Here is a 15,564-nt window from a genome sequence, read left to right on the forward strand (position 1 = left end):
GTTACCTTTGTTTTAATCTTGTTCTTAAAATGGAATCACTTTAGATTTCTTATCTGAATTTCCTTAGTTTTTGTTATGATGTATTATGATGTATTATGATGTATTGTGGGAGGCTGAGAGAGAGAGGGAGAGACAGAGCTGGTCATATACAAAATGATTCTAAATTGCAAATGTATTTCTAGTCCAAAACTTACTAAGATTTGCTCAATATGACTTAGTGCACACTTAAACACATTGTCATGTTAAAGTTTTGTGGTTTTTAAACATCTGTTTTGTTTCTTTTCCTTTTCTCTGGTATGTCTTTAATGAATAGATTATGATGGTCAGTCTGTAATGCCATGAATGAAAGATTTAGGACCACTAATCTTAAGAACACTGCTTGGCGCCAGTAGACAAATAATGCACTCCCCAACTTGTTATCTCAGCCATACTAAGCTTTCACTTCTTACCTGCTTTCAAAGTCTGTCAGTTCACCAATGTACTCCAGCAAGCAGGAGGCACAATATTCTCCTCAGGAAGATGTTTCACATTGCCCAATATTCTTTTGTATTACTTTATAAAATCTTTGTTCTGCATCAAAACTGAAATGTTTACATTTGCAAAGCCTGAGCTGGTACAAGAAGGAATTGACTTCTATCAGGGCTTTGCAATTAAATACAGCATATTCTTAATATGAATTTTAAGAGTTACAGGTAAATTATAGTATCATGGCTTAGTTTTAAAATATTAACTATTTAGAACCTTCATTCTCAGGAATAACCTTTACTAAAAAAAACTATATAGAGAGCAATGGAATGATATAAAGTGAATTTATGTTCTCAGATATAGTTTCCTCACCTTTTTATATAGCTGGAACAGAACAGAAACCTTGTAACAAAGGTATGCCAAAATAAATTTTGTACTCCTGTCTCACAAGCTGCCAAAAATGAATCAATGTGATTGAAGGTATAGCAATGCTTCTGAGATGATCAGAAGTCTGTGCCCATGAAATAATGTACTTCTTAAATGGTTTTGTGACAAATCATTGAATGGTCATGTGTTTTAAAAAGAGTTTTCTTGCAAATATATACATTGAAGGGGAACAACACTGATATTGTGTTTCTAAAATTTTGACTTCACTCAACTGCTGTACTAAACCAAAGCATAAAGACAGGGTATTTAGTACTGGAAACTGCAGCTGTACTTGACTAAATACAAAATGCTTAATGTGAGAGGTGTTAAGTGAATAAATAATGTTCTACAAACCAATTCAAGACTTTGACTAATGAAAATTAGAGAATTCTTTGACCAGTCAGTCTCTTGTAATGGCATTACTTTTGGTTACTGAAGACTCCAGAATCCTCAAAAATTGGATAATAAAACTGCCATATTATTTTTTTTAAATTTTAGGGAAAAAAAAAAAAAAAAAAAAAGCAGTCTGGTTTTATTATTCCTGTGAAAAATATTACTATGAAAATTTAGAAAAAAATATTTACAATTCAAATTTTATAAAAGAACACCACAAATTGTTATGTTGACAAATGAGTGCAGGAAACTTAAGGAAACTTAGAACTTTAATTGAGAATTGCTTTGCTTATTTTAGTCTTAAATTATTTTTTAATCACATTCATTTGAAAATCACAACAGAACTGCAGACAAAGTTCCCAAGTATTAATAAATTCTTTACCATAAAATGCATAAAATGTAACTGTGTAATCAGTCATATCCGGTTTCAGTCAACAGAATGGACAAAAAGAATGATAGAAGAATTTGGCACATATATTCACAGGATCAATATATTATGGTAAGTATAGATACATGTAAAATATTTCCTGATCAAACTGATAAACTACTTTTTTCTACTTTTTTCATTGTCATCATTGCAGAACATATGATTATGATTCAAGACGTTGCTATAGGATGGTACTGAGACCTTTTCAGATTTTAAAGTAAAAGCTGAGACATTCATTTCAGACTGATTTCTCCACCACTTAAGCACTTGCTATTTGCACTGAAATGGTATCAGAGTAAACAACACAAAAATAAATATTTACTAATTTAAAATAGAAGACACTCAAACACCCTTCCAGACAAAATAAATAAATAAATAAAAAGAGTAACTAATGTAAATAATAATAATAATAATAATAATAATAAATGATGCATTATCTGAAGATATAATTTATTTTAATTATACTGAGGATCTCAGATCTACATTTGGATTACTGTAAAATTTCATTATACTTCTAATTCATTATACAAACCTCTGTAATCCAAAATCATGTATGTAAATTGAGGCTAAATTGTAAAACTTTTTTTTTTTTTTAATATTTTTTTTTAATAGCCATCTCTAGGTGGTCCTGCCTGAGCAGGGGGGTTTGGGCCAGATGATCTCCAAAGGTCTCTTCCAACCTCAACAGTCCCACAATTCTGTGAAATTCATTGTGTTGTTTTTTTTTTTTGTTGTTGTTGTTGTTTCTTTATTTGTTTTTTATTTAAATAAAGATGGTTTGATTTTAGATGTGCCTCAAAAAATTTAGTTTTCCGATGTGCCTCAGGACACATAGTTCCTATTAAAAGCAAAAATTATCTGTTTGCGATCTCTACTTAAACTTAGAAGTTTAGGTTTGGAAATCTTGTTAAATAAGTAAATTACAGAAAACAACAACAAAAAAAAGTCAAGTACAGCATTGCTAGTCGGTCAAGGGAAGTGATTGCCCCTTTACTCTGAGCTGATGCAGCCTCACCTCAAGTACTGTGTGCAGTTCTGGGCACTACAGTGCAAAAAGGATGTAAAACTATTGGAGAGTGTCCAGAGAAAAGCTACAAAGATGGTGAAGGGCCTAGAGGGGAAGACAAAAGAGCAGCAGCTGAGGTCACTTGGCCTGTTCAGCCTGGAAAAGAGGAGGCTGAGGGGAGACCTCATCACGGCCTACAGCTTCATTCAAGTGGGAGCGAAGGGGCCAGCGTCGATCTATTCTCTTTAGTGACCAGTGATAGGACACAAGGGAATGGTGTTAAGCTGTGACAGGGGAGGTTCAGGTTGAATATCAGGATAAGGTTCTTCACCAGGAGGGTGGTCACACACTGGAACAGGCTCACCATGGACGCAGTCATGGCACCAAGCCTCTTGGAATTCAAGAAGCTTTTGGACTATGCTCTCAGTTGTATGGTCTGATTCTTTGGGTAGACCTGTGTGGAACCAGGAGCTGGTCTTGATGATCCTTGTGGGTCCCTTCTGACTCGGGATATTCTATGATTCTATGATTCTATGGCTAAGAGCCAGGTCACATTTTGGTCACAACAACCACATGCAGTGCTATAGGCTTGGGGCACAATGGCTTGAAAGCTCTGCAGAGGAAAAATATCTGGGGGTGTTGACTGATGCTCACCTGAACTAGAGCTGGTAGTGTGCTGAGGTGGACAAGAAAGCCAATGGCATCCTGGCTTGGATCAGGAATAGCATAGCCAGAAGGACCAGGGATGTGATCATCCCCCTGTACTCTGCTCTGGTGAGGCCACACCTCAAGTACTGTGTTCAGTTTTGGGCCCCTCAGTACAAGAAGGACATCCAGGCCATGGAACATCTCCAGAGAAGGGCTATGAAGCTGGTGAAGGGCCTGAAATACAAGTCCTGTGGTGAGAGGCTGAGGAAACTGAGGTTGTTTAGTCTGGAGGACTCTCAGGGTAGACCTTATTGCTCTCTACAGCTATCTGAAAGGAAGTAGTGGGGAGCTGGGGGTAAGCCTCTTCTTGCAGATAACTAGTGATAGGACTGGAGGGAATGGCCTCAAGTTGTGCCAGGAGAGGTTCAAGTTGGAAATTAAGAGACATTTCTTCGCAGAAGGAGTAGTCAGGCATTGGAATGGGTTGCCCAGGGAAGTGGTGGAGTCACCATCCCTGGGGGTGTTTAAGGAAAGGTTGGAATTTGTGCTTAGGGGTGTGGTTTAGTGGGTAACATTGGTAGTAGGCTGCTGGTTGGACCAGATGATCTTGGAGGCCTTTTCAACTTTATTGATTCTATGACTCTAACACCATATGACTGAGAGCATAGTCCAAGTGTTTCTTAAACTCTGACGGGCTTGGTGCTGTGATTACATCCCTGACTGGTACAGAAATGCTGGTAAAATATTATCCATGGCAATTATGGTTTTCTTTAGAAACGGATCAGGTTAGAAGCTTTTAATAGGCCTTTTTTTACTAGTACTCTCAAGTTTTATATCTCCCCATAGTATCTCCCAAAATCCTGACTGATGTGGTCTGTGCCAGCTGGTAGCTAACTGCCCACAGAACTTCTCATTCACACAGCCCTACCAGCATTGTTCACAGAATCACAGAATCATCTATGTTGGAAGAGACCTCCAAGATCACCGAGTCCAACCTCTGACCTAACACTAACAAGTCCTCCACTAAACCATATCCCTAAGCTCTACATCTAAACGTCTTTTAAAGACCTCCAGGGATGGTGACTCAACCACTTCCCTGGGCAGCCTATTCCAATGCCTAACAACCCTTTCAGTAAAGAAGTTCATCCTAACATCCAACCTAAACCTCCCCTGTCCCCCTTACAGAGGACAAGGTAGAAAGAAAGAGAGAAAGAAAGCTCTCTGTTGTTCCTGCCTTCTCACGCAGCACCTCTGCGCTGGCATGGCTCTGGCATGGACCTCCATGCTCCCCAGCTCCACTACAGAGTGTTTCATCTTCTTCCACAGAAAAAGAAAAAGAAAAAGAAAAAGAAAAAGAAAAAGAAAAAGAAAAAAGAAAAAGAAAAAAAAAAAAAGAAAAAAAAAAAAGAAAAAGAACAAAAAAGAAAAAGAACAAAAAAGAAAAAGAAAAGGAAAGGGGAAAAAAAGAAAAAAGAAAAAAGAAAAAGAAAAAAAAAAAGAAAAAGAAAAAGAAAAAGAAAAAAAAAAGAAAAAGAAAAAGAATAAAGGGAGAGGGAGAGGGGCAGGGAGAGGGACAGGGAGAGGGAGAGGGAGAGGGAGAGGGACAGGGACAGGGACAGGGACAGGGACAGGGACAGGGACAGGGACAGGGACAGGTAGATAGATTAGAGATGGGCCCTAAAGCTGAAACTTCAGCAACAAGCCTCAGGCAACATCCCAAAGGTCTATGAGGGATGATATAATATGGCTGTGTAACCACAGTAAGCTCCTTTGCTGTGATCACTATAAAAAAGAAATACCTTGTCTATATGGGCAAAACATTAAAAAGGGTTGATGGGGGAAAAGGATAATCAGGGGCTTCTGGAGCAGGCTGGAGAGAGAGTGCTGACTGCCCCAAGCCCTTGGAGACGTGCACTCCAGTATGGCTGCAAGACAGACACCTTCTCAGGCCAAGAGCAAATTTATTTAAATGATATCATGTCTCAGTTTTCACCTTTGTAGATCACAAGTAGCAGTTTTTTCCTGTCAAGTAATTAATGGGAGGGTAACCATATTAAAATCACGTCAGACAACACAAAAAGAATATCAGTTCATGAGCATACAGTCATAACTTTTTTAAATATCAGGGAATTCTCCAGTCACCAGAAAGAAAAAGGTATGAAGAACAATTAAATTTTCTCACTTATTCACTGGTGCTTTAGCTCAGTGTCCCATCTCTTTAGCAGATTATCCATACCTCTATATCCAGTTCCAGTTCCAATTTCACCAGTGGCTATGCATTTACATAACTAAAGTGTTCATTTCCAACTCTGATATTGGGATGTGCTGATCATGGACAATCTATTTTGCAAAAAGAGATGATGAATGTTTGTTTAATCCAGGAAAGCTAAGGCTGAGGAGAGAGTATGACCATTGCCTATAAACATATCATAATTGCAATTGTCTGAGGGGGAAAGAAGACAACTGGCTGAGCTAAGTGACAGTGTGACTGAATGATTAAAATGACATGTAGATTAAGACTTGTCTCTCTTTAATCCCAATAGGACTGAAAAAGAGAAAAAGTTCACCATTCAGGAAGGAAACAATTTTTAAGAACCCTTTGGAATATATATAAGATTTGCTAGAGACAATTTAATTTCTTTCTATAATACTGGTCATTTAAATCACAACTGGTTCTCAAACTGTTTTTAAAGATATCCAGTAAATCTTGAGCACTCCTTTCTCATGACAAAATCAGGCTGACATGCCACTATATCCAGTAGCTCCTCTGTTGCTGTCTTTCACATGTTTTGGCTTAGATTGGGAAGTCCCCCCTCCTCTTGCCCATGGTCTCATTACCATGTTTGTGGCACGTGTAGACAACTGTTATTATACTAATAAGACACGTCTATGTGTGTAGAAATTAAGCTTATTTTTCTACATCTTGTTGCCTTTTTTTGTGAAAAAGGGACTTCTCTCTTACTAAAGTTCAGAGAAGAATGAAATCTCAAAAGGACCCAGGAAATTCCTCCCCAAGAAAGCCAGTACATCTCAGATAATGTGTTGGAATGTAAATATAAATGGCAAGGGGGTAGAAATGCTATTAAACTTGTTTTCGGACAGCATTTGGCAAACAACATCAACATTATGTTGCACAACACCAAGTTATGAGTTTTCTATACAGACTCAGAAAATACATCTAAGTCTATCTTAATACACAATAGATGGCTCCCTTACTGGTGGAAATTCATGTGCTATTCCTGCAAAAAACATTGTCCAATTTTAAATACATCATCTTTTTATAGTCTTTCTCCAACTTCTGCACAGACTGCACCCCCCAAATGATATTACATTTATGAAAATCTTGGCTTTGTCAGAAAGACTTTTCAGAATGCAAATACACCAACCAAAACATTTTGTAGCATCATATGTGACTGTCTTAAAAAAAAAAAAAAAAAAAAAAAAAAAAAAAAAAGTCTTATTTTACCTGCATTTTACCAAATTTTTATTCGTATAATCACTCCTAATAGAAGTGGGATTTGAAGAACAGACAAACTGAAAAAACTTCTAGTCACTTATTAGTATTATTAATTGCTCATATTTTTGTCTTTTCCCCAAAAGTGTAAAGGCAACTAGAATGAGGGCAGATTATTATAAGACAGTTCTGGGAGACATTTAGTATTATCCAATTTCTTAAAAAACTATATTGTTTCACAAATAAATAGAGATCTATAACAAAGAACCCACTGAACGCAGTATCTAAAATCTACATATACTTCTATCTAAAATAAAGCTATACAACTGTCAGGTTGACACTGAAGGAATTTAAAGCTTATGCTGGCCATCATGTCACCCTTGTCCTGGGATGGAATTAAAATAATTCACTGAGCAGAGGCTAATCAAGCCACAGTGCAAATAATAACTTCTCCTGCATCCCCAAATCTTTATCTTCAGAATGAGTAAATACTTCTGTAAACTGTATGTACAACAATGAAAAAAGAAAGAGAGATAGAAAGGGAGAGAAAGAAAAGTTAACTGCTTGTTATTTTGATCTGTAAGCAATACACTTGCCTATCTAGAGAACATAGAGTATATATCGGAAAATATGAAAAATTAAGGAAGGGGAAATGATTGAAAGGGAGAGGGAATCTTTGTACATAACTTGTTACAGTTTAATCAGTTTAATTCAGATTAAAATAGAAATAAAACTTTTTTATTATTATTTTTTTATATGCAGAATTTTAGCTTTGACCAGTGACTATATCCTATTCAAGGGCATTTGACATTTCATTTCATAAATATTTTTCCAGCCATAACTTATGGCTAGCTTTATTAGTTTTAATGTAACACAGTTCAGATTCATCACTGATTGATTGATAGTAACTTTGACATGTTAAGACACAATCCGACAAACAACACATATGTGAACTATTTTTATGTAACAAAGGGTATTCTAGTTCAACACAAGTCAATATAATGTTTCCAATATAATGGATAGCAAGTAATTATAACAGCTGGTATGGTCTTTTTGAATATGTGCCATTTCATAAAAAATACAAACAATCATTATAGTGTTTTCAAAAAAGCTTCAACTGTGAGGACATATTTTTAATATCGTAAGAGCATTATGGGCGTAGCTACTGCTTCTAGGAGACATACATCTTCTGTCAATAGAGCAGTAAAGTGGTTAAGTACATATTTGTTGTTCTTGATGTTAAACTCATTCTGGCAGAACAACTTTGGCTTCAAGAGATACCTACTTTATCTTTAAAGCATCTTGCTTTGCTTCTTTACTGCTAATATATTTCAAATGCAGTGTGTGAGTGGTTTAAAAACCTGCTAGAATAAAGATTTGCCAAGATGGATTCAAAGCTGACATAACTTTGTTTCTCCCTGAACACAGTAAACAGCTATTAGTCTTCTGTGTACAGCTGGGAGAAAAAATCTACATAGTTCAGACTTGACTATAATTTTCCCTTCACTATTTTTCTCACCAGTAAAAACATGTATTACCAGCTGACCAATGGCAGCACATTTCTTTTCCAGTATAAAGCTCTTTTTTTTTTTTTTTTTTTTTGATAGGATATTTTTAACTAATATGTGTTTTGTAATCTGACAGGCACACAGATTCTTTTTCCTATCTGTTTTGCTTTTCAGTTTAGGAATATATGTATATATATATTATATCCATACATATATATATATGTATTATCTTTCTTTGAATTCCTTTGTCTTAAGTGATGCAGCATAATTAAAATGGGTGGTTTCAGAACACACACCTACCAGAAAAACCTGTCATCTTTATAAATACTACTACAACGGATAAGCAAAATGGATTTTGTGCTGTGTAATGACTTACCTGACTTTCCTAGAAGCATTTACTTTCTGGTTAACTTGACAATAAAATCTTATTAATTCTATGTATTTACCAATTTGACAGGAAGGAGACAAAGCAATGCAGAAGAACTGGATATTTGTAATTATAATAAGCAAAGGTACCTCTTATTTTTCCATCAATCTTTTCTTAATTTTTAAATATGTTGGTTAGTCAACACTGGAACAAATCCATTGCATCAAGTTTTCTCAGTGCAGGACTAAAATAAGCCTCTCATAATTCCTTATTTAATAAACATTTATGATAATGAAGAAATTTTACCTGTCATGCCATCAAACTATGAATATATTCTGACATTATTTCTGAGATTGCTGCTTTGTAAATTAGTTTGGATCATGATTTGCTGTATGGATAAAATGATGGATAGTCGCTGTGTGGTCGGTAAAATCTCTGGCAGGTAATCTCCACCTGAAGTAACCCAAATTTCTTCTGAATATGCACTGTATAACCCAGGGGCTATTATTGTCACAATCACTTTAAAATTTATTACCTAAATTACTTATATTCTTGATGGGAAGGTAAGTTTCCAGCTGCTGCTTTTTAGAGTTCTTTGCCCCTGCTTATTCAGCAAATACAGGTTATTCACAAATAAACCAGTACCAATTTTTAGGTATTTTAGGATCTCACCACTTTTCCTCCATGTTCATTTTCCTGTTACCCTCTCAACCAATGGAGAAGGAAAGAAAAGCACTTGTTCTCTCAGCAGTTAATTTATGTTTCTTGTATACTTTTTTCAGTTTACATACCAATTGTTTGAATGAAATTTGAAAGAGCTCTCTTATTAGGCTTTCTGAAGATAACTGCATTGTTTCAGATGCTCTGAGATTCTGTGATCCTTTTTTTTTTTTTTTTCCTGATAGCTCAATAAGTAAATATTTTTATTTGTGTGTGTGTGTGTTGTGTTTTCTTTATGTCAACTGTAGATGAGAGAGTGCTGTTTTGCTCATGATTTTTAAAGCTCTGTTCTAAAACTTATTAAGGGTGCAAAGCTCTCCTGAATTGTTCATTGTAGGTTCAATTATGGCTATAGAGCTATAAAGCTCCAGTTATTATTTTTGCTTCCTAAACAATCTTTGAAGTTTTATTAATGTCATGTAAATCCTTTTACAGCTCTCCAAAAAACTACCTTTTTATTATTTTCTTTATGTTTATTTCTCTTAGATGTAAGGTTAGTTAAAACTGGAAAAGTGAGTTGGAAAGATAAGTCAGTTTTTATTTCTAAAGCCAAGCAGTTTTAAATGACTGTATTCTCATATAACATCATTTTACAGACAGAAGAAAACTATAGTATGCTTGTGGTACTACTGATGTTTCAACTACTTTTGCAAAAAAAAATAAAAAAATAAAAGAAGGGGGAAGGGAGAAAGGGAGGGAAACAGGACTTTAGACCAGGTGTTTTACTTGAGACTGACAACTGTTTTTAAAACACTGCTGACCCTTTAAGCCCATATCCTAGCATAATATATGTTTATGTGATACATTGCAAACAGAAAAAGAGAAGATTCTCTAAATATTAGACTAAAATGGGAACTTACTTAGACAGAAATATTATAGCAAGATTTACCAAACAATGTCTGAAAAAAGTATGGTGACTACTACAATGTCATGACAGAAGTAGAATAGTTCTATTTAGAGGGGCATATTTTCCATACGGACTTGAGCTGAAGCTTACTGAAGTCAATGGAAAGAGTCTCTTGAGTTCTGAGGTTTTAAACGTGAGCCTGCACAAGGTGCTTTTAACAACTTAAAATGTTCTAGATGAAATAGCTTGATTTCCTTACTTTAGTTGTGAGTGACAACTTGTCCTTGTGCTCAGAGTGGGGAAAAAGAATCTAAGTGTGTAGAATATCCAAAGGCAATTTTGACTAAGGATAAAATATCCATGGATTTAAAATAATATTCTTCATTTTGTGTGAAACAGGTTGATTTTTTAGAATAATTTGTTCATGTACAAATAACATAAGTTAATTTTGACATTTATTAAGTTTTAGTACAGTTGTGTTGAAGATTATTGTTATTCAAAGAGTGACATTTGCAGGAGAGTCTATTTAAGAATAGATATTCTCTGTCTTGGAAATGTCTTCACCATAGCTGATGGATTTAGTCCACAATGAATAATGTTAAAAGTGATTATGCTGATCACTTTGAAGAAAACAGAATTTTGCCCAGTACACCCTCAGTGACGGAGAGGACTGCTAACAAAAACAAGACTAAGGATGGAACTGCCCATTGCAAAAATTCTGTTAATGCAACTTAATGAAAACAGAGTAAGAAATTATGATTTTCTTCTTCCAAAACAGTATGACACATATTCAGCCAGCAAAAATGTTATCCTCAGCAAAGTTTCTTTTCTGAGCTTTTAGTGACTCCAGTGTTTTTTGTTTTTGTTTTTGTTTTTCTCTAGAACTTTGCTTCCTGAACATGCCATAAACATGTTAGTATTCTCCTGAGAAAAAAAAAAAAATAAAAAGAAAAAAAATCTGAACACATGACAAATGTGCTGGGGGCCAAGAAATAGTGTCAGCAAGTGAGAGAACATCAGAGATGGAATGAAGAGAGAACTGTTGGAATGTGTTTGCTGCATGCTCTGCAGAACAAAGTTTTGCCCACTCTCCTTTGAGCAACCACGTCATGAAATTGCTGACAATTAATAATGAATTGTGCTTCAGAATTTCATTGCACAGAAGATGAAAGAAAAATTCCACTTTTTTTTTTTTTTTCACAAGTCTTCTATTTTTTTTAATACTACATATGTACTGATGCATAGATTTAAACATGCAGTGTATGTTTTATTTTAGGTCAATAAAGAATATTGCAATGTACATACATGTAAAAATAGAAAGCCAGCCTGATTCTTGTGGCCACATTTATACTACCAGTGATGCTTCAGCTTTTGCAGTCCTTGATTTTTGGAAGTTTTAGATTTACAAGTTTGATGGTGCATAAAAACATTTCTGCATTCATTTTTCTACGTTTGTTTTTAAGTCTGTGGATTCAAAGAGGGGCAAGACAGAGGCTGATACATTACACCATTTCACTCATAGTCAGTATACTTTACGTGAGGATCCAAAGCACAAAATTTGGAGTTGGTGCATCAGGCATTTGTTACATCAATTTTTCTCACCAGCAGTATTCAAGAGAGTGATCTGACTACAGTTTATATCCCAGCCCTTGAAAAACAAATGACCGCTTGCATCTGAATCAACATGCAGTACTTTTAGGACAACTTCTACAAAGGTTCAGATGCGCAAGGACTCTGTAGCAAGGTACTTTACATGTGGGAAGTTAAAGTCAAATGAAAATGTACACTTGGATATGGCATAGATTAAAATGGATTTTTAAACTACAGTATTTATACATGAATATATTTTAAATGGCAGTCTCTGGGATAAGAATGTCATTTGTTTCAGTACCTTCAGGAGCACCCTCACATATGTTAAATACACCTCACTTTGTCTCAGAAACCCAGCCTCTTAAATGCAAAAACAATGTGCTAAAATGTGCCTTGCAAGGCAAACTGACAAAGAGAGGAAACAGATGGTCACTCATTCTGTAACACGCACCATCTTGTGTGGGCACTGTGATCCACATAATACCTTCAAACTATGTAACATAAAATTTCCAGAAACCCAGATCAGATAGTCCACTAATCTGTAGGTATGGAGAGGTTTCCTGAAATGAAGGGCCAGGTTTGGAACTACTGGCTTGAAATTCATATCAAACCAGTCCTCACTAGGTAGAAAAAAAAAAAAAAAAAAAAAAAAAAAAAAAAAAGTAAGATTTCGTTTTACTCACATCAGGATTAGATCAGGGGAAATAAGTGAGTACAAGATGCTTTCCAGAAATAAAGCAAATGTCAAAAAGAAAAATAGATGTACACACACAAAGAAATCTCAGGCTTCATACTGGCTTCCTCTTTGCTTTCTCATTCTATTCAGTAGTTCTTTTGGTACTTTGGTGATACATTTGGGCTTTCCTTCAGCATATTCCAGACTGTATTTGCTCTGATGAATGACTACACATTTCCTAGGGTCTTTTATAAAAGAGGGAAATAAAAATATATAAGTGGAAATCAGTGTAAAACCTAAGAAATAAAATTCATCTCTGAGGAGAAGGGTTTTCTCAGGGTTTGACATCCTTCATAAGTTTTATATTGTAACCATAGGACCAACTCTGTGAGGGTGCTCTTCATTTTATTGCAGTGGAGCCCCATGCTTACACCAAAGAATGTCTGAAACATACACATTTGTATAGATTCAGGGCAGTAGTGAAACAGAGAAGGGGAAAACATTTCTCACTAGCTTGTTCAATAGTTAATGGAAAAGAGACATTGGCTCTGCTCTTCTTCTGGCATTGTTACTATTTTTTCCCCCTGTAAAAATCAACTGTCTCTCTGCTTTATACATCTGAATTACTGAAGGTCTGTGTGGGAGAACTAGATTTAACTCTAATTCACAGAGAGTCTCCTGATGTGTCTGACAGTAAAAAATATTTTAAGATAATGCAACAGGTTATGTGCAGGGATGATTATGAATTTTAAAGTTATGAGTTGAGAAGGAAGACAGATATGGAAACTTTTAAATGGTCTAAATATTTTGCATTTCAGGAGTTAAAGTAGAAAAGTTACCAAAATATTTATTAAATTGACTTTTACAATGGGAATTCCAATGGGACTTAACTGCGTCATGATTTCAGGGATGGAATCAGAAAATTAACAATAAATAATGTAGCTTTCCCACCTTTGCACAATAATCACTTACTATTGAGAATATATATATATATATTTAACAATAGAGAGATAAATGAAAGGTTTCAGAACAGCTCTTCAATATAATTTTCTTTCAAAATATAATATCTTCTATGTCCATAATTGTATACTGTATAAAATTACAATTCAAACACATACATGTACATTACACAATGTTAATTTTTGTTTATAAAAAAATTATGCTATTTTCAGATGTACTTTTCTGGGACACTTTCAACTTTCTAGAAGCTTTCTTACTTCTGTTGTGCTTTGTTACATTTCAATATCTTTTCATTCACTTCCAAATTTGCATTATGCTTGCTTACCCTAACATGAAACTATATTTTTTCCCTTTCTTCTTTTGCTTATCTAGTTACCAAACCTCTGTCATCATCATGGAAACCTTAACAAAAATTACCTAGAGAAACTTAATAAAATTTTCCTCATTGAGGAGTAATCCTCCAGTTTGGATAACCAGCTGTGATATTCTGTCAGACACATGAACCAATTGTAATAGCCAAATGACAGCTCAAGATATTCCCTGTTACCACCATATTTTGACAAGCTAAAAACTGAGTTCAGCTTTTAGTACAAAGAATAAACCTTTGTTCCACCTAAAAAGTTGCTAAGGAGTTCCTGTTAGTATTTCAGAGATGAACATTCTGGATAATATTAAGAAATAATTTTGCCTCTCTCCCTCCTCCCCACCCCCCTTTTTTAATTTTTTTAAGATGATCACTTGATCATTAAATTTAGAGCTTTAGTTTTCTTGAATTTTAGTTAGAGAATAATGCTTTCAAAAGTGTAGAAATTAATTCCATGGAATAAAAATCTGCTTCTTCACTCCAGTGGAAAACTGAATTCATTGGAACAAAAAGTTTCTTCTTAGCTACTGTATTTTGTATTAAAATGCTCCATGCTTTTCTAGAGTATATTCTAGAATGTGCTTTAGGAATAGGCTTTTACAGACTTTGCTGATGATGGAAACAGTGTGTGTAAGTTCCACAAATACTTTATTTCTGCACCAAAGCCTTTTATTAATGGAGAAATGGCATTTTGCTTACACAAAATTGGAATGTTGCCCCGAATCTAGTGAAAACAGGATTTTAAACCCTGATACATTCTATAGGAACTACAAGGTATTGAATGACATTTTCTCCCCAAGAAGCTTACTAGAACTGAGAGAACATAATATCCCACAGGATCAGAACTGCACAGAAAATGCAATGTGTGCAAAAGAGAAAATATCGTCATATAAGAATTTAGTCCTGAAAGTATTGTCTACATCACACTTATTACAGAATCACAGAATTGTAGGGGTTGGAAGGGACCTCGAGAGATCATCGTATCCAACCCCCCTGCCAAAGCAGGTTCCTCAGAGCAGGCTGCCCAGGTAGGCATCCAGATGGGCCTATCTCCAGAGATGAAGACTCCACAACCTCCCTGGGCAGCCTGTTCCAGTGCTCCGTCACCTCACCATGAAGAAGCAAAAGAAGCATGCTGTGAAAGAAGCATGTTGGTGCGGAACTTCCTGTGCTCCATTTTGTGGTCATTACCCCTTGTCCTGTCCCCACAAACCACTGAAAAGAGGTTGGACAAATCCCTGTCTCCCACACTTCAGGTATTTATACACATTGATAAGATCCCCTCTCAGTCTTCTTTCCTCCAGGCTGAACAGACCCAGGTCTCTCAGCCTTTCTTCATAGGGAAGATACCCCAGGCCCTGTATAATCTTTGTGGCCGTCCGCTGCGCTCTTTCCAGGAGATCCCTGTCTTTTTTGTAGCGGGAAGCCCAGAACTGGACACAGTACTCCAGGTGAGGCCTGACCAGGGCAGGATCCTACCCCTAGAGGGGTAGGATCACCTCCCTTGACCTGCTGGCCACACTCCTTTTAATGCATGCCAGGATCCCATTGGCCCTCTTGGCCACCAGGGCACACTGCTGGCTCATGGTCAACCTGTTCTCCACCAGGACTCCCCTGGGTCCTTCCCCTCAGAGCTTCTCTCCAGCAGTTCGCTCCCCAGCCTGTACTGATACTTGCCATTGTTCCTTCCCAGGTGCAGGACTCTACACTTGC

The 15,564-nt window shown here is 35.9% G+C and overlaps 1 long non-coding RNA gene across 1 annotated transcript; it reads left to right on the top strand.

Moving 5' to 3' along the window:
• The first annotated feature begins 3,671 nt into the window (after nucleotides 1–3,671).
• LOC118156440 lies at nucleotides 3,672–15,168 on the top strand. Its single transcript, XR_004746267.1, has 3 exons — nucleotides 3,672–3,919; nucleotides 7,016–7,022; nucleotides 15,156–15,168. It is a non-coding gene; the product is annotated as an uncharacterized LOC118156440 (long non-coding RNA).
• Nucleotides 15,169–15,564: the final 396 nt, after the last annotated feature.

Source organism: Oxyura jamaicensis, chromosome Z (assembly GCF_011077185.1).
Source record: "Oxyura jamaicensis isolate SHBP4307 breed ruddy duck chromosome Z, BPBGC_Ojam_1.0, whole genome shotgun sequence".
Lineage (NCBI taxonomy): Eukaryota > Metazoa > Chordata > Aves > Anseriformes > Anatidae > Oxyura > Oxyura jamaicensis.